Source organism: Liolophura sinensis, chromosome 11 (genome assembly GCF_032854445.1).
Source record: "Liolophura sinensis isolate JHLJ2023 chromosome 11, CUHK_Ljap_v2, whole genome shotgun sequence".
NCBI lineage: Eukaryota > Metazoa > Mollusca > Polyplacophora > Chitonida > Chitonidae > Liolophura > Liolophura sinensis.
In genome coordinates this window covers 16,072,907-16,096,097 of record NC_088305.1, presented here as the reverse complement: position 1 = coordinate 16,096,097, position 23,191 = coordinate 16,072,907, and positions in this window count along the sequence as shown.

Below are 23,191 nucleotides of genomic sequence, written 5' to 3'. Positions count from 1 at the left end.
CAAATTTCCTTGGTTTCCATGGAGTAAGGGTTGTTGCTGGGCACGTGATTTTCACATAAATGCTCATTCATATATCGCTACAGCCAAAAGTATTGGTCGGAGAGCAACGCAGTTTGCACCATTCGATTTCTCGTCACAAAATACGTCGGATTAGCCTCTTACCAGCAGCATTGGGACAGTTTTTCCACTTTTGGATTTTTGCCTGGTCTTTTTGCTAATTGAAATCGGCTAAATTTACAACGTACCATCGCGACTGGTCATTACTATATTCAACTTTTGATTATAAGTTATGTGCCCTTCGGTAGCCCAGAAGACGTCAAATCTTTGGGCCAAGCCCATTTAACTCATCCAGCAATTGTTTTACTTCTAAGTCGAAGACAAACTCAATGTCTTTATCTACATGTTAAAAAACCACACCATTTGTTTATAAAAAACACAAGGTACTTGATACAGTCTGCTGTAAAAAGTACAATTGAACACTCACCCACATCAATAAGGTGCCAAAAGATGCGGAATTGGGCCAGGCATCTCCAGCTGTTGAAAAATTGCAAATTTTCTTGGTTTCCATGGAGTAAGAGCCGTTGCTAGTCACGTGATTTTCACATAAATGCTCATTCAATTGTCGCTACAGCCAAAAGTATTGGTCGGAGAGCAATGCAGTTTGCACCATTCAATTTCTCGTCACAAAGTACGTCGGATTAGCCTCTTACCAGCAGCATTGGAAGAGTTTTTCCACTTTTGGATTTTTGCCCTGGTCCTTTTGCTAATTGAAATCGGCTACATTTACAATGTACCATCGCGACTGGTCATTACTATATTCAACTTTTGATTATAAGTTATGTGCCCTTCGGTAGCCTAGAAGACGTCAAATCTTTGGGCCAAGCCCATTTAACTCATCCAGCAGTTGTTTTACTTCTAAGTCGAAAACAAACTCAATTTCAATATCTACATGTTGAAAAACCACACCATTTGTATATAAAAAACAAATACTTGTACTTGATACAGTCTGCTGTAAAAAGTAGAATTGAACACTCACCCACATCAATAAAGTGCCAAAAGATGCGGAATTGGGCCAGGCATCTCCAGCTGTTGAAAAATTGCAAATTTAATTGGTTTCCATGGAGTAAGAGGCTTTGCTGGGCACGTGATTTTCACATAAATGATCATTCAATTGTCGCTACAGCCAAAAGTATTGGTCGGAGAGCAACGCGGTTTGCACCATTTGATTTCTCGTCACAAAGTACGTCGGATTAGCCTCTTACCAGCAGCATTGGAAGAGTTTTTCCACTTTTGGATTTTTGCCCTGGTCCTTTTGCTAATTGAAATCGGCTACATTTACTATGTACCATCGCGACTGGTCATTGCTATATTTAACTTTTGATTATAAGTTATGTGCCCTTCGGTAGCCTAGAAGACGTCAAATCTTTGGGCCAAGCCCATTTAACTCATCCAGCAACTGTTTTACTTCTAAGTGAAAGACAAACTCAATGTCTTTATCTACATGTTAAAAAACCACACCATTTGTATATAAAAAACACAAGGTACTTGATACAGTCTGCTGTAAAAAGTAGAATTGAACACTGACCCACATCAATAAGGTGCCAAAAGTTGCGCAATTGGGCCAGGCACCTCCAGCTGTTGAAAAATTGCAAATTTCCTTGGTTTCCATGGAGTAAGAGCCATTGTTGGGCACGTGATTTTCACATAAATGCTCATTCAATTGTCGCTACAGCCAAAAGTATTGGTCGGACAGCAACGCGGTTTGCACCATTCGATTTCTCGTCACAAAGTACGTCTGATTAGCCTCTTACCAGCAACATTGGAAGAGTTTTTCCACTTTTGGATTTTTGCCTGGTCTTTTTGCTAATTGAAATCGGCTACATTTACAATGTACCATCGCGACTGGTCATTACTATATTCAACTTTTGATTATAAGTTATGTGCTCTTCTGTAGCCCAGAAGACGTCAAATCTTTGGGCCAAGCCCATTTAACTCATCCAGCAATTGTCTTACTTCTAAGTCGAAAACAAACTCAATGTCTTTATCTACATGTTGAAAAACCACACCATTTGTATATAAAAAACACAAGGTACTTCATACAGTCTGCTGTAAAAAGTACAATTGAATACTGACCCACATCAATAAGGTGCCAAAAGATGCGGAATTGGGCCAGGCATCTCCAGCTGTTGAAAAATTGCAAATTTCCTTGGTTTCCATGGAGTAAGGGTTGTTGCTGGGCACGTTATTTTCACATAAATGCTCATTCATATGTCGCCACAGCCAAAAGTATTGGTCGGAGAGCAACGCAGTTTGCACCATTGGATTTCTCGTCACAAAATACGTCGGATTAGCCTCTTACCAGCAGCATTGGAACAGTTTTTCCACTTCTGGATTTTTGCCTGATCTTTTTGCTAATTGAAATCGGCTAAATTTACAACGTACCATCGCGACTGGTCATTACTATATTCAACTTTTGATTATAAGTTATGTGCCCTTCGGTAGCCCAGAAGACGTCAAATCTTTGGGCCAAGCCCATTTAACTCATCCAGCAATTGTTTTACTTCTAAGTCGAAGACAAACTCAATGTCTTTATCTACATGTTAAAAAACCACACCATTTGTATATAAAAACACAAGGTACTTGATACAGTCTGCTGTAAAAAGTACAATTGAACACTCACCCACATCAATAAGGTGCCAAAAGATGCGCAATTGGGCCAGGCATCTCCAGTTGTTGAAAAATTGCAAATTTCCTTGGTTTCCATGGAGTAAGAGCCTTTGCTGGGCACGTGATTTTCACATAAATGCTCATTCAATTGTCGCTACAGCCAAAAGTATTGGTCGGAGAGCAACGCAGTTTGCACCATTCGATTTCTCGTCACAAAGTACGTCGGATTAGCCTCTTACCAGCAGCATTGGAACAGTTTTTCCACTTTTGGATTTTTGCCTGGTCTTTTTGCTAATTGAAATCGGCTACATTTACAATGTACCATCGCGACTGGTCATTACTATATTCAACTTTTGATTATAAGTTATGTGCCCTTCGGTAGCCCAGAAGACGTCAAATCTTTGGGCCAAGCCCATTTAACTCATCCAGCAATTGTTTTACTTCTAAGTCGAAAACAAACTCAATTTCAATATCTACATGTTGAAAAAACACACCATTTGTATATAAAAAACAAATACTTGTACTTGATACAGTCTGCTGTAAAAAGTAGAATTGAACACTGACCCACATCAATAAGGTGCCAAAAGATGCGGAATTGGGCCAGGCATCTCCAGCTGTTGAAAAATTGCAAATTTTCTTGGTTTCCATGGAGTAAGAGCCGTTGCTAGGCACGTGATTTTCACATAAATGCTCATTCAATTGTCGCTACAGCCAAAAGTATTGGTCGGAGAGCAACGCAGTTTGCACCATTCGATTTCTCGTCACAAAATACGTCGGATTAGCCTCTTACCAGCAGCATTGGGACAGTTTTTCCACTTTTGGATTTTTGCCTGGTCTTTTTGCTAATTGAAATCGGCTAAATTTACAACGTACCATCGCGACTGGTCATTACTATATTCAACTTTTGATTATAAGTTATGTGCCCTTCGGTAGCCCAGAAGACGTCAAATCTTTGGGCCAAGCCCATTTAACTCATCCAGCAATTGTTTTACTTCTAAGTCGAAGACAAACTCAATGTCTTTATCTACATGTTAAAAAACCACACCATTTGTTTATAAAAAACACAAGGTACTTGATACAGTCTGCTGTAAAAAGTACAATTGAACACTCACCCACATCAATAAGGTGCCAAAAGATGCGCAATTGGGCCAGGCATCTCCAGTTGTTGAAAAATTGCAAATTTCCTTGGTTTCCATGGAGTAAGGGTTGTTGCTGGGCACGTGATTTTCACATAAATGATCATTCATATATCGCTACAGCCAAAAGTATTGGTCGGAGAGCAACGCAGTTTGCACCATTCGATTTCTCGTCACAAAATACGTCGGATTAGCCTCTTACCAGCAGCATTGGGACAGTTTTTCCACTTTTGGATTTTTGCCTGGTCTTTTTGCTAATTGAAATCGGCTAAATTTACAACGTACCATCGCGACTGGTCATTACTATATTCAACTTTTGATTATAAGTTATGTGCCCTTCGGTAGCCCAGAAGACGTCAAATCTTTGGGCCAAGCCCATTTAACTCATCCAGCAATTGTTTTACTTCTAAGTCGAAGACAAACTCAATGTCTTTATCTACATGTTAAAAAACCACACCATTTGTATATAAAAAACACAAGGTACTTGATACAGTCTGCTGTAAAAAGTACAATTGAACACTCACCCACATCAATAAGGTGCCAAAAGATGCGGAATTGGGCCAGGCATCTCCAGCTGTTGAAAAATTGGAAATTTTCTTGGTTTCCATGGAGTAAGTGCCGTTGCTAGTCACGTGATTTTCACATAAATGCTCATTCAATTGTCGCTACAGCCAAAAGTATTGGTCGGAGAGCAATGCAGTTTGCACCATTCAATTTCTCGTCACAAAGTACGTCGGATTAGCCTCTTACCAGCAGCATTGGAAGAGTTTTTCCACTTTTGGATTTTTGCCCTGGTCCTTTTGCTAATTGAAATCGGCTACATTTACAATGTACCATCGCGACTGGTCATTACTATATTCAACTTTTGATTATAAGTTATGTGCCCTTCGGTAGCCCAGAAGACGTCAAATCTTTGGGCCAAGCCCATTTAACTCATCCAGCAGTTGTTTTACTTCTAAGTCGAAAACAAACTCAATTTCAATATCTACATGTTGAAAAACCACACCATTTGTATATAAAAAACAAATACTTGTACTTGATACAGTCTGCTGTAAAAAGTAGAATTGAACACTCACCCACATCAATAAAGTGCCTAAAGATGCGGAATTGGGCCAGGCATCTCCAGCTGTTGAAAAATTGCAAATTTAATTGGTTTCCATGGAGTAAGAGCCGTTGCTGGGCACGTGATTTTCACATAAATGATCATTCAATTGTCGCTACAGCCAAAAGTATTGGTCGGAGAGCAACGCAGTTTGCACCATTTGATTTCTCGTCACAAAGTACGTCGGATTAGCCCCTTACCAGCAGCATTGGAAGAGTTTTTCCACTTTTGGATTTTTGCCCTGGTCCTTTTGCTAATTGAAATCGGCTACATTTACTATGTACCATCGCGACTGGTCATTGCTATATTTAACTTTTGATTATAAGTTATGTGCCCTTCGGTAGCCTAGAAGACGTCAAATCTTTGGGCCAAGCCCATTTAACTCATCCAGCAACTGTTTTACTTCTAAGTGAAAGACAAACTCAATGTCTTTATCTACATGTTAAAAAACCACACCATTTGTATATAAAAAACACAAGGTACTTGATACAGTCTGCTGTAAAAAGTAGAATTGAACACTGACCCAAATCAATAAGGTGCCAAAAGTTGCGCAATTGGGCCAGGCACCTCCAGCTGTTGAAAAATTGCAAATTTCCTTGGTTTCCATGGAGTAAGAGCCATTGTTGGGCACGTGATTTTCACATAAATGCTCATTCAATTGTCGCTACAGCCAAAAGTATTGGTCGGACAGCAACGCGGTTTGCACCATTCGATTTCTCGTCACAAAGTACGTCTGATTAGCCTCTTACCAGCAACATTGGAAGAGTTTTTCCACTTTTGGATTTTTGCCTGGTCTTTTTGCTAATTGAAATCGGCTACATTTACAATGTACCATCGCGACTGGTCATTACTATATTCAACTTTTGATTATAAGTTATGTGCTCTTCTGTAGCCCAGAAGACGTCAAATCTTTGGGCCAAGCCCATTTAACTCATCCAGCAATTGTCTTACTTCTAAGTCGAAAACAAACTCAATGTCTTTATCTACATGTTGAAAAACCACACCATTTGTATATAAAAAACACAAGGTACTTCATACAGTCTGCTGTAAAAAGTACAATTGAATACTGACCCACATCAATAAGGTGCCAAAAGATGCGGAATTGGGCCAGGCATCTCCAGCTGTTGAAAAATTGCAAATTTCCTTGGTTTCCATGGAGTAAGGGTTGTTGCTGGGCACGTTATTTTCACATAAATGCTCATTCATATGTCGCTACAGCCAAAAGTATTGGTCGGAGAGCAACGCAGTTTGCACCATTGGAATTCTCGTCACAAAATACGTCGGATTAGCCTCTTACCAGCAGCATTGGAACAGTTTTTCCACTTTTGGATTTTTGCCTGATCTTTTTGCTAATTGAAATCGGCTACATTTACTATGTACCATCGCGACTGGTCATTACTATATTCAACTTTTGATTATAAGTTATGTGCCCTTCGGTAGCCCAGAAGACGTCAAATCTTTGGGCCAAGCCCATTTAACTCATCCAGCAATTGTTTTACTTCTAAGTCGAAGACAAACTCAATGTCTTTATCTACATGTTAAAAAACCACACCATTTGTATATAAAAACACAAGGTACTTGATACAGTCTGCTGTAAAAAGTACAATTGAACACTCACCCACATCAATAAGGTGCCAAAAGATGCGCAATTGGGCCAGGCATCTCCAGTTGTTGAAAAATTGCAAATTTCCTTGGTTTCCATGGAGTAAGAGCCATTGCTGGGCACGTGATTTTCCATAAATGCTCATTCAATTGTCGCTACAGCCAAAAGTATTGGTCGGAGAGCAACGCAGTTTGCACCATTCGATTTCTCGTCACAAAGTACGTCGGATGAGCCTCTTACCAGCAGCATTGGAACAGTTTTTCCACTTTTGGATTTTTGCCTGGTCTTTTTGCTAATTGAAATCGGCTACATTTACAATGTACCATCGCGACTGGTCATTACTATATTCAACTTTTGATTATAAGTTATGTGCCCTTCGGTAGCCCAGAAGACGTCAAATCTTTGGGCCAAGCCCATTTAACTCATCCAGCAATTGTTTTACTTCTAAGTCGAAAACAAACTCAATTTCAATATCTACATGTTGAAAAAACCACACCATTTGTATATAAAAAACAAATACTTGTACTTGATACAGTCTGCTGTAAAAAGTAGAATTGAACACTGACCCACATCAATAAGGTGCCAAAAGATGCGGAATTGGGCCAGGCATCTCCAGCTGTTGAAAAATTGCAAATTTTCTTGGTTTCCATGGAGTAAGAGCCGTTGCTAGGCACGTGATTTTCACATAAATGATCATTCAATTGTCGCTACAGCCAAAAGTATTGGTCGGAGAGCAATGCAGTTTGCACCATTCGATTTCTCGTCACAAAGTACGTCGGATTAGCCTCTTACCAGCAGCATTGGAAGAGTTTTTCCACTTTTGGATTTTTGCCCTGGTCCTTTTGCTAATTGAAATCGGCTACATTTACAATGTACCATCGCGACTGGTCATTGCTATATTTAACTTTTGATTATAAGTTATGTGCCCTTCGGTAGCCTAGAAGACGTCAAATCTTTGGGCCAAGCCCATTTAACTCATCCAGCAACTGTTTTACTTCTAAGTGAAAGACAAACTCAATGTCTTTATCTACATGTTAAAAAACCACACCATTTGTATATAAAAAACACAAGGTACTTGATACAGTCTGCTGTAAAAAGTAGAATTGAACACTGACCCACATCAATAAGGTGCCAAAAGTTGCGCAATTGGGCCAGGCATCTCCAGCTGTTGAAAAATTGCAAATTTCCTTGGTTTCCATGGAGTAAGAGCCATTGTTGGGCACGTGATTTTCACATAAATGCTCATTCAATTGTCGCTACAGCCAAAAGTATTGGTCGGACAGCAACGCGGTTTGCACCATTCGATTTCTCGTCACAAAGTACGTCTGATTAGCCTCTTACCAGCAGCATTGGAAGAGTTTTTCCACTTTTGGATTTTTGCCTGGTCTTTTTGCTAATTGAAATCGGCTAAATTTACAACGTACCATCGCGACTGGTCATTACTATATTCAACTTTTGATTATAAGTTATGTGCCCTTCGGTAGCCCAGAAGACGTCAAATCTTTGGGCCAAGCCCATTTAACTCATCCAGCAATTGTTTTACTTCTAAGTCGAAGACAAACTCAATGTCTTTATCTACATGTTAAAAAACCACACCATTTGTATATAAAAAACACAAGGTACTTGATACAGTCTGCTGTAAAAAGTACAATTGAACACTCACCCACATCAATAAGGTGCCAAAAGATGCGGAATTGGGCCAGGCATCTCCAGCTGTTGAAAAATTGGAAATTTTCTTGGTTTCCATGGAGTAAGTGCCGTTGCTAGTCACGTGATTTTCACATAAATGCTCATTCAATTGTCGCTACAGCCAAAAGTATTGGTCGGAGAGCAATGCAGTTTGCACCATTCAATTTCTCGTCACAAAGTACGTCGGATTAGCCTCTTACCAGCAGCATTGGAAGAGTTTTTCCACTTTGGATTTTTGCCCTGGTCCTTTTGCTAATTGAAATCGGCTACATTTACAATGTACCATCGCGACTGGTCATTACTATATTCAACTTTTGATTATAAGTTATGTGCCCTTCGGTAGCCCAGAAGACGTCAAATCTTTGGGCCAAGCCCATTTAACTCATCCAGCAGTTGTTTTACTTCTAAGTCGAAAACAAACTCAATTTCAATATCTACATGTTGAAAAACCACACCATTTGTATATAAAAAACAAATACTTGTACTTGATACAGTCTGCTGTAAAAAGTAGAATTGAACACTCACCCACATCAATAAAGTGCCTAAAGATGCGGAATTGGGCCAGGCATCTCCAGCTGTTGAAAAATTGCAAATTTAATTGGTTTCCATGGAGTAAGAGCCGTTGCTGGGCACGTGATTTTCACATAAATGATCATTCAATTGTCGCTACAGCCAAAAGTATTGGTCGGAGAGCAACGCAGTTTGCACCATTTGATTTCTCGTCACAAAGTACGTCGGATTAGCCCCTTACCAGCAGCATTGGAAGAGTTTTTCCACTTTTGGATTTTTGCCCTGGTCCTTTTGCTAATTGAAATCGGCTACATTTACTATGTACCATCGCGACTGGTCATTGCTATATTTAACTTTTGATTATAAGTTATGTGCCCTTCGGTAGCCTAGAAGACGTCAAATCTTTGGGCCAAGCCATTTTAACTCATCCAGCAACTGTTTTACTTCTAAGTGAAAGACAAACTCAATGTCTTTATCTACATGTTAAAAAACCACACCATTTGTATATAAAAAACACAAGGTACTTGATACAGTCTGCTGTAAAAAGTAGAATTGAACACTGACCCAAATCAATAAGGTGCCAAAAGTTGCGCAATTGGGCCAGGCACCTCCAGCTGTTGAAAAATTGCAAATTTCCTTGGTTTCCATGGAGTAAGAGCCATTGTTGGGCACGTGATTTTCACATAAATGCTCATTCAATTGTCGCTACAGCCAAAAGTATTGGTCGGACAGCAACGCGGTTTGCACCATTCGATTTCTCGTCACAAAGTACGTCTGATTAGCCTCTTACCAGCAACATTGGAAGAGTTTTTCCACTTTTGGATTTTTGCCTGGTCTTTTTGCTAATTGAAATCGGCTACATTTACAATGTACCATCGCGACTGGTCATTACTATATTCAACTTTTGATTATAAGTTATGTGCTCTTCTGTAGCCCAGAAGACGTCAAATCTTTGGGCCAAGCCCATTTAACTCATCCAGCAATTGTCTTACTTCTAAGTCGAAAACAAACTCAATGTCTTTATCTACATGTTGAAAAACCACACACCATTTGTATATAAAAAACACAAGGTACTTCATACAGTCTGCTGTAAAAAGTACAATTGAATACTGACCCACATCAATAAGGTGCCAAAAGATGCGGAATTGGCCAGGCATCTCCAGCTGTTGAAAAATTGCAAATTTCCTTGGTTTCCATGGAGTAAGGGTTGTTGCTGGGCACGTTATTTTCACATAAATGCTCATTCATATGTCGCTACAGCCAAAAGTATTGGTCGGAGAGCAACGCAGTTTGCACCATTGGAATTCTCGTCACAAAATACGTCGGATTAGCCTCTTACCAGCAGCATTGGAACAGTTTTTCCACTTTTGGATTTTTGCCTGATCTTTTTGCTAATTGAAATCGGCTACATTTACTATGTACCATCGCGACTGGTCATTACTATATTCAACTTTTGATTATAAGTTATGTGCCCTTCGGTAGCCCAGAAGACGTCAAATCTTTGGGCCAAGCCCATTTAACTCATCCAGCAATTGTTTTACTTCTAAGTCGAAGACAAACTCAATGTCTTTATCTACATGTTAAAAAACCACACCATTTGTATATAAAAACACAAGGTACTTGATACAGTCTGCTGTAAAAAGTACAATTGAACACTCACCCACATCAATAAGGTGCCAAAAGATGCGCAATTGGGCCAGGCATCTCCAGTTGTTGAAAAATTGCAAATTTCCTTGGTTTCCATGGAGTAAGAGCCATTGCTGGGCACGTGATTTTCCATAAATGCTCATTCAATTGTCGCTACAGCCAAAAGTATTGGTCGGAGAGCAACGCAGTTTGCACCATTCGATTTCTCGTCACAAAGTACGTCGGATGAGCCTCTTACCAGCAGCATTGGAACAGTTTTTCCACTTTTGGATTTTTGCCTGGTCTTTTTGCTAATTGAAATCGGCTACATTTACAATGTACCATCGCGACTGGTCATTACTATATTCAACTTTTGATTATAAGTTATGTGCCCTTCGGTAGCCCAGAAGACGTCAAATCTTTGGGCCAAGCCCATTTAACTCATCCAGCAATTGTTTTACTTCTAAGTCGAAAACAAACTCAATTTCAATATCTACATGTTGAAAAAACCACACCATTTGTATATAAAAAACAAATACTTGTACTTGATACAGTCTGCTGTAAAAAGTAGAATTGAACACTGACCCACATCAATAAGGTGCCAAAAGATGCGAATTGGGCCAGGCATCTCCAGCTGTTGAAAAATTGCAAATTTTCTTGGTTTCCATGGAGTAAGAGCCGTTGCTAGGCACGTGATTTTCACATAAATGCTCATTCAATTGTCGCTACAGCCAAAAGTATTGGTCGGAGAGCAATGCAGTTTGCACCATTTCGATTTCTCGTCACAAAGTACGTCGGATTAGCCTCTTACCAGCAGCATTGGAAGAGTTTTTCCACTTTTGGATTTTTGCCCTGGTCCTTTTGCTAATTGAAATCGGCTACATTTACAATGTACCATCGCGACTGGTCATTGCTATATTTAACTTTTGATTATAAGTTATGTGCCCTTCGGTAGCCTAGAAGACGTCAAATCTTTGGGCCAAGCCCATTTAACTCATCCAGCAACTGTTTTACTTCTAAGTGAAAGACAAACTCAATGTCTTTATCTACATGTTAAAAAACCACACCATTTGTATATAAAAAACACAAGGTACTTGATACAGTCTGCTGTAAAAAGTAGAATTGAACACTGACCCACATCAATAAGGTGCCAAAAGTTGCGCAATTGGGCCAGGCATCTCCAGCTGTTGAAAAATTGCAAATTTCCTTGGTTTCCATGGAGTAAGAGCCATTGTTGGGCACGTGATTTTCACATAAATGCTCATTCAATTGTCGCTACAGCCAAAAGTATTGGTCGGACAGCAACGCGGTTTGCACCATTCGATTTCTCGTCACAAAGTACGTCTGATTAGCCTCTTACCAGCAGCATTGGAAGAGTTTTTCCACTTTTGGATTTTTTGCCTGGTCTTTTTGCTAATTGAAATCGGCTACATTTACAATGTACCATCGCGACTGGTCATTACTATATTCAACTTTTGATTATAAGTTATGTGCTCTTCTGTAGCCCAGAAGACGTCAAATCTTTGGGCCAAGCCCATTTAACTCATCCAGCAATTGTCTTACTTCTAAGTCGAAAACAAACTCAATGTCTTTATCTACATGTTGAAAAACCACACCATTTGTATATAAAAAACACAAGGTACTTGATACAGTGTGCTGTAAAAAGTAGAATTGAACACTGACCCACATCAATAAGGTGCCAAAAGATGCGGAATTGGGCCAGGCATCTCCAGCTGTTGAAAAATTGCAAATTTCCTTGGTTTCCATGGAGTAAGGGTTGTTGCTGGGCACGTTATTTTCACATAAATGCTCATTCATATGTCGCTACAGCCAAAAGTATTGGTCGGAGAGCAACGCAGTTTGCACCATTGGATTTCTCGTCACAAAATACGTCGGATTAGCCTCTTACCAGCAGCATTGGAACAGTTTTTCCACTTTTGGATTTTTGCCTGATCTTTTTGCTAATTGAAATCGGCTAAATTTACAACGTACCATCGCGACTGGTCATTACTATATTCAACTTTTGATTATAAGTTATGTGCCCTTCGGTAGCCCAGAAGACGTCAAATCTTTGGGCCAAGCCCATTTAACTCATCCAGCAATTGTTTTACTTCTAAGTCGAAGACAAACTCAATGTCTTTATCTACATGTTAAAAAACCACACCATTTGTATATAAAAAAAACAAGGTACTTGATACAGTCTGCTGTAAAAAGTAGAATTGAACACTGACCCACATCAATAAGGTGCCAAAAGATGCGCAATTGGGCCAGGCATCTCCAGCTGTTGAAAAATTGCAAATTTCCTTGGTTTCCATGGAGTAAGAGCCGTTGCTGGGCACGTGATTTTCACATAAATGCTCATTCAATTGTCGCTACAGCCAAAAGTATTGGTCGGACAGCAACGCGGTTTGCACCATTCGATTTCTCGTCACAAAGTACGTCGGAGTAGCCTCTTACCAGCAGCATTGGAACAGTTTTTCCACTTTGGATTTTTGCCTGGTCTTTTTGCTAATTGAAATCGGCTACATTTACTATGTACCATCGCGACTGGTCATTACTATATTCAACTTTTGATTATAAGTTATGTGCTCTTCGGTAGCCCAGAAGACGTCAAATCTTTGGGCCAAGCCCATTTAACTCATCCAGCAATTGTCTTACTTCTAAGTCGAAAACAAACTCAATGTCTTTATCTACATGTTGAAAAACCACACCATTTGTATATAAAAAACACAAGGTACTTCATACAGTCCTGCTGTAAAAAGTACAATTGAATACTGACCCACATCAATAAGGTGCCAAAAGATGCGGAATTGGGCCAGGCATCTCCAGCTGTTGAAAAATTGCAAAATTTCCTTGGTTTCCATGGAGTAAGGGTTGTTGCTGGGCACGTTATTTTCACATAAATGCTCATTCATATGTCGCTACAGCCAAAAGTATTGGTCGGAGAGCAACGCAGTTTGCACCATTGGAATTCTCGTCACAAAATACGTCGGATTAGCCCTCTTACCAGCAGCATTGGAACAGTTTTTCCACTTCTGGATTTTGCCTGATCTTTTTCCTAATTGAAATCGGCTAAATTTACAACGTACCATCGCGACTGGTCATTACTATATTCAACTTTTGATTATAAGTTATGTGCCCTTCGGTAGCCCAGAAGACGTCAAATCTTTGGGCCAAGCCCATTTAACTCATCCAGCAATTGTTTTACTTCTAAGTCGAAGACAAACTCAATGTCTTTATCTACATGTTAAAAAACCACACCATTTGTATATAAAAACACAAGGTACTTGATACAGTCTGCTGTAAAAAGTACAATTGAACACTCACCCACATCAATAAGGTGCCAAAAGATGCGCAATTGGGTCAGGGCATCTCCAGTTGTTGAAAAATTGCAAATTTTCCTTGGTTTCCATGGAGTAAGAGCCTTTGCTGGGGCACGTGATTTTCACATAAATGCTCATTCAATTGTCGCTACAGCCAAAAGTATTGGTCGGAGAGCAACCGCAGTTTGCACCATTCGATTTCTCGTCACAAAGTACGTCGGATGAGCCTCTTACCAGCAGCATTGGAACAGTTTTTCCACTTTTGGATTTTTGCCTGGTCTTTTTGCTAATTGAAATCGGCTACATTTACAATGTACCATCGCGACTGGTCATTACTATATTCAACTTTTGATTATAAGTTATGTGCCCTTCGGTAGCCCAGAAGACGTCAAATCTTTGGGCCAAGCCCATTTAACTCATCCAGCAATTGTTTTACTTCTAAGTCGAAAACAAACTCAATTTCAATATCTACATGTTGAAAAAACACACCATTTGTATATAAAAAACAAATACTTGTACTTGATACAGTCTGCTGTAAAAAGTAGAATTGAACACTGACCCACATCAATAAGGTGCCAAAAGATGCGGAATTGGGCCAGGCATCTCCAGCTGTTGAAAAATTGCAAATTTAATTGGTTTCCATGGAGTAAGAGCCGTTGCTGGGCACGTGATTTTCACATAAATGATCATTCAATTGTCGCTACAGCCAAAAGTATTGGTCGGAGAGCAACGCAGTTTGCACCATTTGATTTCTCGTCACAAAATAAGTCGGATTAGCCCCTTACCAGCAGCATTGGAAGAGTTTTTCCACTTTTGGATTTTTGCCCTGGTCCTTTTGCTAATTGAAATCGGCTACATTTACTATGTACCATCGCGACTGGTCATTGCTATATTTAACTTTTGATTATAAGTTATGTGCCCTTCGGTAGCCTAGAAGACGTCAAATCTTTGGGCCAAGCCCATTTAACTCATCCAGCAACTGTTTTACTTCTAAGTGAAAGACAAACTCAATGTCTTTATCTACATGTTAAAAAACCACACCATTTGTATATAAAAAACACAAGGTACTTGATACAGTCTGCTGTAAAAAGTAGAATTGAACACTGACCCAAATCAATAAGGTGCCAAAAGTTGCGCAATTGGGCCAGGCACCTCCAGCTGTTGAAAAATTGCAAATTTCCTTGGTTTCCATGGAGTAAGAGCCATTGTTGGGCACGTGATTTTCACATAAATGCTCATTCAATTGTCGCTACAGCCAAAAGTATTAGTCGGACAGCAACGCGGTTTGCACCATTCGATTTCTCGTCACAAAGTACGTCTGATTAGCCTCTTACCAGCAACATTGGAAGAGTTTTTCCACTTTTGGATTTTTGCCTGGTCTTTTTGCTAATTGAAATCGGCTACATTTACAATGTACCATCGCGACTGGTCATTACTATATTCAACTTTTGATTATAAGTTATGTGCTCTTCTGTAGCCCAGAAGACGTCAAATCTTTGGGCCAAGCCCATTTAACTCATCCAGCAATTGTCTTACTTCTAAGTCGAAAACAAACTCAATGTCTTTATCTACATGTTGAAAAACCACACCATTTGTATATAAAAAACACAAGGTACTTCATACAGTCTGCTGTAAAAAGTACAATTGAATACTGACCCACATCAATAAGGTGCCAAAAGATGCGGAATTGGGCCAGGCATCTCCAGCTGTTGAAAAATTGCAAATTTCCTTGGTTTCCATGGAGTAAGGGTTGTTGCTGGGCACGTTATTTTCACATAAATGCTCATTCATATGTCGCTACAGCCAAAAGTATTGGTCGGAGAGCAACGCAGTTTGCACCATTGGAATTCTCGTCACAAAATACGTCGGATTAGCCTCTTACCAGCAGCATTGGAACAGTTTTTCCACTTTTGGATTTTTGCCTGATCTTTTTGCTAATTGAAATCGGCTACATTTACTATGTACCATCGCGACTGGTCATTACTATATTCAACTTTTGATTATAAGTTATGTGCCCTTCGGTAGCCCAGAAGACGTCAAATCTTTGGGCCAAGCCCATTTAACTCATCCAGCAATTGTTTTACTTCTAAGTCGAAGACAAACTCAATGTCTTTATCTACATGTTAAAAAACCACACCATTTGTATATAAAAACACAAGGTACTTGATACAGTCTGCTGTAAAAAGTACAATTGAACACTCACCCACATCAATAAGGTGCCAGAAGATGCGCAATTGGGCCAGGCATCTCCAGTTGTTGAAAAATTGCAAATTTCCTTGGTTTCCATGGAGTAAGAGCCATTGCTGGGCACGTGATTTTCCATAAATGCTCATTCAATTGTCGCTACAGCCAAAAGTATTGGTCGGAGAGCAACGCAGTTTGCACCATTCGATTTCTCGTCACAAAGTACGTCGGATGAGCCTCTTACCAGCAGCATTGGAACAGTTTTTCCACTTTTGGATTTTTGCCTGGTCTTTTTGCTAATTGAAATCGGCTACATTTACAATGTACCATCGCGACTGGTCATTACTATATTTAACTTTTGATTATAAGTTATGTGCCCTTCGGTAGCCCAGAAGACGTCAAATCTTTGGGCCAAGCCCATTTAACTCATCCAGCAATTGTTTTACTTCTAAGTCGAAAACAAACTCAATTTCAATATCTACATGTTGAAAAAACACACCATTTGTATATAAAAAACAAATACTTGTACTTGATACAGTCTGCTGTAAAAAGTAGAATTGAACACTGACCCACATCAATAAGGTGCCAAAAGATGCGGAATTGGGCCAGGCATCTCCAGCTGTTGAAAAATTGCAAATTTTCTTCGTTTCCATGGAGTAAGAGCCGTTGCTAGGCACGTGATTTTCACATAAATGCTCATTCATATGTCGCTACAGCCAAAAGTATTGGTCGGAGAGCAATGCAGTTTGCACCATTCGATTTCTCGTCACAAAGTACGTCTGATTAGCCTCTTACCAGCAGCATTGGAAGAGTTTTTCCACTTTTGGATTTTTGCCCTGGTCCTTTTGCTAATTGAAATCGGCTACATTTACAATGTACCATCGCGACTGGTCATTACTATATTCAACTTTTGATAATAAGTTATGTGCTCTTCGGTAGCCCAGAAGACGTCAAATCTTTGGGCCAAGCCCATTTAACTCATCCAGCAGTTGTTTTACTTCTAAGTCGAAGACAAACTCAATGTCTTTATCTACATGTTGAAAAACCACACCATTTGTATATAAAAAACACAAGGAACTTGATACAGTCTGCTGTAAAAAGTACAATTGAACACTGACCCACATCAATAAGGTGCCAAAAGATGCGCAATTGGGCCAGGCATCTCCAGCTGTTGAAAAATTGCAAATTTTCTTGGTTTCCATGGAGTAAGAGCCGTTGCTAGGCACGTGATTTTCACATAAATGCTCATTCAATTGTCGCTACAGCCAAAAGTATTGGTCGGAGAGCAACGCGGTTTGCACCATTCGATTTCTCGTCACAAAGTACGTCTGATTAGCCTCTTACCAGCAGCATTGGAAGAGTTTTTCCACTTTTGGATTTTTGCCTGGTCTTTTTGCTAATTGAAATCGGCTACATTTACAATGTACCATCGCGACTGGTCATTACTATATTCAACTTTTGATTATAAGTTATGTGCTCTTCTGTAGCCCAGAAGACGTCAAATCTTTGGGCCAAGCCCATTTAACTCATCCAGCAATTGTCTTACTTCTAAGTCGAAAACAAACTCAATGTCTTTATGTACATGTTGAAAAACCACACCATTTGAATATAAAAAACACAAGGTACTTGATACAGTCTGCTGTAAAAAGTAGAATTGAACACTGACCCACATCAATAAGGTGCCAAAAGATGCGCAATTGGGCCAGGCATCTCCAGCTGTTGAAAAATTGCAAATTTCCTTGGTTTCCATTAAGTAAGAGCCGTTGCTGGGCACGTGATTTTCACATAAATTCTCATTCAATTGTCGCTACAGCCAAAAGTATTGGTCGGAGAGCAACGCGATTTGCACCATTCGATTTCTCGTCACAAAATACGTCGGATTAGCCTCTTACCAGCAGCATTGGAACAGTTTTTCCACTTTTGGATTTTTGCCTGGTCTTTTTGCTAATTGAAATCGGCTACATTTACAATGTACCATCGCGACTGGTCATTACTATATTCAACTTTTGATTATAAGTTATGTGCCCTTCGGTAGCAAAGAAGACGTCAAATCTTTGGGCCAAGCCCATTTAACTCATCCAGCAATTGTTTTACTTCTAAGTCGAAAACAAACTCAATTTCAATATCTACATGTTGAAAAACCACAACATTTGTATATAAAAAACACAAGGAACTTGATACAGTCTGCTGTAAAAAGTAGAATTGAACACTCACCCACATCAATAAGGTGCCAAAAGATGCGGAATTGGGCCAGGCATCTCCAGCTGTTGAAAAATTGCAAATTTCCTTGGTTTCCATGGAGTAAGAGCCGTTGCTAGGCACGTGATCTTCACATAAATGCTCATTCAATTGTCGCTACAGCCAAAAGTATTGGTCGGAGAGCAATGCAGTTTGCACCATTCGATTTCTCGTCACAAAGTACGTCGGATTAGCCTCTTACCAGCAGCATTGGAACAGTTTTTCCACTTTTGGAGTTTTGCCCTGGTCCTTTTGCTAATTGAATTCGGCTACATTTACAATGTACCATCGCGACTGGTCATTACTACATTCAACTTTTGATTATAAGTTATGTGCCCTTCGGTAGCCCAGAAGACGTCAAATCTTTGGGCCAAGCCCATTTAACTCATCCAGCAGTTGTTTTACTTCTAAGTCGAAGACAAACTCAATTTCAATATCTACATGTTGAAAAGCCACACCATTTGTATATAAAAAACAAAAGGTACTTGATACAGTCTGCTGTAAATAGTACAACTAAACACTGACCCACATCAATAAGGTGCCAAAAGATGCGCAATTGGGCCAGGCATCTCCAGCTGTTGAAAAATTGCAAATTTCCTTGGTTTCCATGGAGTAAGAGCCGTTGTTGGGCACGTGATTTTCACATAAATGCTCATTCAATTGTCGCTACAGCCAAAAGTATTGGTCGGACAGCAACGCGGTTTGCACCATTCGATTTCTCGTCACAAAGTACGTCGGATTAGCCTCTTACCAACAGCATTGGAACAGTTTTTACACTTTTGGATTTTTGCCTGGTCTTTTTGCTAATTGAAATCGGCTACATTTACAATGTACCATCGCGACTGGTCATTACTATATTCAACTTTTGATAATAAGTTATGTGCCCTTCGGTAGCCCAGAAGACGTCAAATCTTTCGGCCAAGCCCATTTAACTCATCCAGCAGTTGTTTTACTTCTAAGTCGAAGACAAACTCAATGTCTTTATCTACATGTTGAAAAACCACACCATTTGTATATAAAAAACACAAGGAACTTGATACAGTCTGCTGTAAAAAGTACAATTGAACACTGACCCACATCAATAAGGTGCCAAAAGATGCGCAATTGGGCCAGGCATCTCCAGCTGTTGAAAAATTGCAAATTTTCTTGGTTTCCATGGAGTAAGAGCCGTTGCTAGGCACGTGATTTTCACATAAATGCTCATTCAATTGTCGCTACAGCCAAAAGTATTGGTCGGAGAGCAACGGAGTTTGCACCATTCGATTTCTCGTCACAAAGTACGTCGGATTAGCCTCTTACCAGCAGCATTGGAACAGTTTTTCCACTTTTGGATTTTTGCCCTGGTCCTTTTGCTAATTGAAATCGGCTACATTTACAATGTACCATCGCGACTGGTTATTACTATATTCAACTTTTGATTATAAGTTATGTGCCCTTCGGTAGCCCAGAAGACGTCAAATCTTTGGGCCAAGCCCATTTAACTCATCCAGCAGTTGTTTTACTTCTAAGTCGAAGACAAACTCAATTTCAATATCTACATGTTGAAAAACCACACCATTTGTATATAAAAAACAAATACTTGTACTTGATACAGTCTGCTGTAAAAAGTAGAATTGAACACTGACCCACATCAATAAGGTGCCAAAAGATGCGCAATTGGGCCAGGCATCTCCAGCTGTTGAAAAATTGCAAATTTAATTGGTTTCCATGGAGTAAGAGCCGTTGCTGGGCACGTGATTTTTACATAAATGCTCATTCAATTGTCGCTACAGCCAAAAGTATTGGTCGGACAGCAACGCGGTTTGCACCATTCGATTTCTCGTCACAAAGTACGTCGGATTAGCCTCTTACCAACAGCATTGGAACAGTTTTTACACTTTTGGATTTTTGCCTGGTCTTTTTGCTAATTGAAATCGGCTACATTTACAATGTACCATCGCCACTGGTCATTACTATATTCAACTTTTGATTATAAGTTATGTGCCCTTCGGTAGCCCAGAAGACGTCAAATCTTTGGGCCAAGCCCATTTAACTCATCCAGCAGTTGTTTTACTTCTAAGTCGAAGACAAACTCAATGTCTTTATCTACATGTTGAAAAACCACACCATTTGTATATAAAAAACACAAGGAACTTGATACAGTCTGCTGTAAAAAGTACAATTGAACACTGACCCACATCAATAAGGTGCCAAAAGATGCGGAATTGGGCCAGGCATCTCCAGCTGTTGAAAAATTGCAAATTTTCTTGGTTTCCATGGAGTAAGAGCCGTTGCTAGGCACGTGATTTTCACATAAATGCTCATTCAATTGTCGCTACAGCCAAAAGTATTGGTCGGAGAGCAACGCGGTTTGCACCATTCGATTTCTCGTCACAAAGTACGTCGGATTAGCCTCTTACCAGCAGCATTGGAACAGTTTTTCCACTTCTGGATTTTTGCCTGGTCTTTTTGCTAATTGAAATCGGCTACATTTACAATGTACCATCGCGACTGGTCATTACTATATTCAACTTTTGATTATAAGTTATGTGCTCTTCTGTAGCCCAGAAGACGTCAAATCTTTGGGCCAAGCCCATTTAACTCATCCAGCAATTGTCTTACTTCTAAGTCGAAAACAAACTCAATGTCTTTATGTACATGTTGAAAAACCACACCATTTGTATATAAAAAACACAAGGTACTTGATACAGTCTGCTGTAAAAAGTACAATTGAACACTGACCCACATCAATAAGGTGCCAAAAGATGCGGAATTGGGCCAGGCATCTCCAGCTGTTGAAAAATTGCAAATTTCCTTGGTTTCCATGGAGTAAGGGCCGTTGCTGGGCACGTGATTTTCACATAAATTCTCATTCAATTGTCGCTACAGCCAAAAGTATTGGTCGGAGAGCAACGCGATTTGCACCATTCGATTTCTCGTCACAAAATACGTCGGATTAGCCTCTTACCAGCAGCATTGGAACAGTTTTTCCACTTTTGGATTTTTGCCTGGTCTTTTTGCTAATTGAAATCGGCTACATTTACAATGTACCATCGCGACTGGTCATTACTATATTCAACTTTTGATTATAAGTTATGTGCCCTTCGGTAGCAAAGAAAACGTCAAATCTTTGGGCCAAGCCCATTTAACTCATCCAGCAATTGTTTTACTTCTAAGTCGAAAACAAACTCAATTTCAATATCTACATGTTGAAAAACCACAACATTTGTATATAAAAAACACAAGGAACTTGATACAGTCTGCTGTAAAAAGTAGAATTGAACACTCACCCACATCAATAAAGTGCCAAAAGATGCGGAATTGGGCCAGGCATCTCCAGCTGTTGAAAAATTGCAAATTTCCTTGGTTTCCATGGAGTAAGAGCCGTTGCTAGGCACGTGATCTTCACATAAATGCTCATTCAATTGTCGCTACAGCCAAAAGTATTGGTCGGAGAGCAATGCAGTTTGCACCATTCGATTTCTCGTCACAAAGTACGTCGGATTAGCCTCTTACCAGCAGCATTGGAACAGTTTTTCCACTTTTGGAGTTTTGCCCTGGTCCTTTTGCTAATTGAATTCGGCTACATTTACAATGTACCATCGCGACTGGTCATTACTACATTCAACTTTTGATTATAAGTTATGTGCCCTTCGGTAGCCCAGAAGACGTCAAATCTTTGGGCCAAGCCCATTTAACTCATCCAGCAGTTGTTTTACTTCTAAGTCGAAGACAAACTCAATTTCAATATCTACATGTTGAAAAGCCACACCATTTGTATATAAAAAACAAAAGGTACTTGATACAGTCTGCTGTAAATAGTACAACTAAACACTGACCCACATCAATAAGGTGCCAAAAGATGCGCAATTGGGCCAGGCATCTCCAGCTGTTGAAAAATTGCAAATTTCCTTGGTTTCCATGGAGTAAGAGCCGTTGTTGGGCACGTGATTTTCACATAAATGCTCATTCAATTGTCGCTACAGCCAAAAGTATTGGTCGGACAGCAACGCGGTTTGCACCATTCGATTTCTCGTCACAAAGTACGTCGGATTAGCCTCTTACCAACAGCATTGGAACAGTTTTTACACTTTTGGATTTTTGCCTGGTCTTTTTGCTAATTGAAATCGGCTACATTTACAATGTACCATCGCGACTGGTCATTACTATATTCAACTTTTGATAATAAGTTATGTGCCCTTCGGTAGCCCAGAAGACGTCAAATCTTTGGGCCAAGCCCATTTAACTCATCCAGCAGTTGTTTTACTTCTAAGTCGAAAACAAACTCAATGTCTTTATCTACATGTTGAAAAACCACACCATTTGTATATAAAAAACACAAGGTACTTGATACAGTCTGCTGTAAAAAGTAGAATTGAACACTGACCCACATCAATAAGGTGCCAAAAGATGCGGAATTGGGCCAGGCATCTCCAGCTGTTGAAAAATTGCAAATTTTCTTGGTTTCCATGGAGTAAGAGCCGTTGCTAGGCACGTGATTTTCACATAAATGCTCATTCAATTGTCGCTACAGCCAAAAGTATTGGTCGGAGAGCAACGGAGTTTGCACCATTCGATTTCTCGTCACAAAGTACGTCGGATTAGCCTCTTACCAGCAGCATTGGAACAGTTTTTCCACTTTTGGATTTTTGCCTGATCTTTTTGCTAATTGAAATCGGCTACATTTACAATGTACCATCGCGACTGGTTATTACTATATTCAACTTTTGATTATAAGTTATGTGCCCTTCGGTAGCCCAGAAGACGTCAAATCTTTGGGCCAAGCCCATTTAACTCATCCAGCAGTTGTTTTACTTCTAAGTCGAAGACAAACTCAATTTCAATATCTACATGTTGAAAAACCACACCATTTGTATATAAAAAACAACTACTTGTACTTGATACAGTCTGCTGTAAAAAGTAGAATTGAACACTGACCCACATCAATAAGGTGCCAAAAGATGCGCAATTGGGCCAGGCATCTCCAGCTGTTGAAAAATTGCAAATTTAATTGGTTTCCATGGAGTAAGAGCCGTTGCTGGGCACGTGATTTTCACATAATTGCTCATTCAATTGTCGCTACAGCCAAAAGTATTGGTCGGACAGCAACGCAGTTTGCACCATTTGATTTCTC